At 40.1% G+C, this 2,026-nt stretch overlaps 1 pseudogene; it reads right to left on the bottom strand.

Moving 5' to 3' along the window:
* Nucleotides 1-434: 434 nt before the first annotated feature.
* LOC108522393 (COP9 signalosome complex subunit 3 pseudogene) lies at nucleotides 435-1,676 on the bottom strand (annotated as a pseudogene).
* Between the last annotated feature and the right edge of the window lie 350 nt (nucleotides 1,677-2,026).

Here is a 2,026-nt window from a genome sequence, read left to right as displayed (position 1 = left end):
CTTTTTATATATCACTCTTAAATTATTCATTTATGTTTTGCTTAAGGATTTTTTATCTATGTTTAAGAGAGATATTGGGCTATCATTTTCTTTACTTATCATGTTCTTCTTAAGGTTGGGTATCAACTGGTGTTTGCCTCATAATAGTAGTTTGGAATAATTTTTTCTTTTTCTATTCTTTGGGAGAGTTTCTATGAGGCTGAGGTTATTTCTTTCCTAAATATTTGTAAAAATTCACAGTTGATCCATTTATATCTGGAGTTTTCTTGGTGAGAATGTTTTTTAATAAAAGTCTCCATTTTTCAATAGATAATCACATCTTGTAGTTATTTGTTTCAATTGTGATATTCAGGATGTCTGTTAGTTTCCGTTGTAATGAGACATTTATGGAATTCTCTTCTTGTGACCTCATACCCTGGGTACACCTTGGGGATTCATGGTAGTCTCTTGATCCAGGCTTTCAGTTGCCCATCAAGTGCTTTCTGTTGCCCCTCAAGTGCTTTCTGTTTCAACATCTGATCAGCGTTATGAAGCGTGGCTGGGTTATATATTATAATTTTCAGGGCCATTATTAAAACTAACCATACCATTCTTTTGCTTAATACTTACAAAAATTTTGCCATCTTCTATCATGCTTTGACATATTTTTCTGCCTTTTAAGGTCTAGCTATCTGCACATGTTTTGCCATACCTTGTAAGGATAGTGCTAAAAAGTCTTTGGAAGCCTTTGAGTGTTGTCCTTATAAAGAGATAACAAGTGTTGCTTCACCAGCCTTTTTTAGTTATCATAAGTAATAACGTCACTGTGCTTGTTCACCAGGTTCAGATTTTGGAGTTCTGAGGGATTCCTGGTTGAATAGACTTGTGCTAATTCATAGTATGCATTGCTAAGGAGCTTAATGAATCTACCAGTAATTTGAGATCTGTATTTGGTAGCTATTGTACTCTGACAAGTAATATCAAGAAAACTATAATCAACTTTTTACGTGATCCTCACAGAGTTAGCAAGAATTCTCGACAGAAATGTAGTTATAATTAAGCATTTGTCAGGCTGCCCTTTGTCCCATTTCCTTGAAACCGAAAGTCCTGTTGCACTGGGTACCGACCACTTGCATCCTCACTGTTCCTATAGGTAGGATTTCTGACCTTAGAATCATAGGGCTTTTGCTTAAGACAGGATCTCTGACACTGGAATCATAAAGCTTTTGCTTAAGAGTTGCTTAAGCAGATCCTGACTTCCAGCAGGACAATAGAGGTCAACTGGTCTCAAGGCCCCACAGAAGACCTGAATGAGCCTAAGAATACGGTTTCTTCACCTGCTGGCCCCATGACTTCACCCTGCACAATTCAGCCAATCAGTGATCTCTACACTCCAGCCCTTGCCAAAACCCTTAAAATTCCTAGCACCAAACTACTCAGGGAGACAAATTTTGAGTTTTCCGCCCATCTCCTCATTTGACAGCCCTGCAGTGAAACTCTTTCTCTGCTGCAAATGGGTATATCTATGTATTGACTTGCCACACTCATGGGGCAACAAACTTATGATTTCAATCCAGCATGATATGACAACCTGACATGGCAAGAGTGGGTTCAGCTTGTTCAGAAGGTAAAGGACTCTTCAGCCTGTGCAGGTCATCCCTTGTGAGAGGAGTAACATAAACAGTTCTTTGCATCATCGTTTCCTATTTTACAAAGTGCCTAGGATTTTGTCTTTAATTCAGATATGGTAATGCCAGTAGATCAGGAGTCAAACACCATTGAAAAGATAGTTTGGGCCGGGCATGGTGGCTCATGCCTGTAATCCCAACAATTTGAGAGGCTGAGGCAGGCAGATCATTGGAGGTCAGGAGTTCAAGACCAGCCTGGCCAACATGTTGAAACCCATCTCTACTAAAAAATACAAAAATTAATCAGGTGTGGTGGCACAGACCTTTAATCCCAGCTACTCAGGAGGCTGAGGCAGGAGAATCACTTGAGTCCGGGAGGCGGAGGTTGCAGCGAGCCGAGAACACCGCCACTGCACTCC

This window comes from Rhinopithecus bieti, unplaced genomic scaffold (assembly GCF_001698545.2).
Source record: "Rhinopithecus bieti isolate Rb0 unplaced genomic scaffold, ASM169854v2 scaffold_56174, whole genome shotgun sequence".
Taxonomy (NCBI): domain Eukaryota; kingdom Metazoa; phylum Chordata; class Mammalia; order Primates; family Cercopithecidae; genus Rhinopithecus; species Rhinopithecus bieti.
This window is presented reverse-complemented; position numbering and strand designations above follow the sequence as displayed.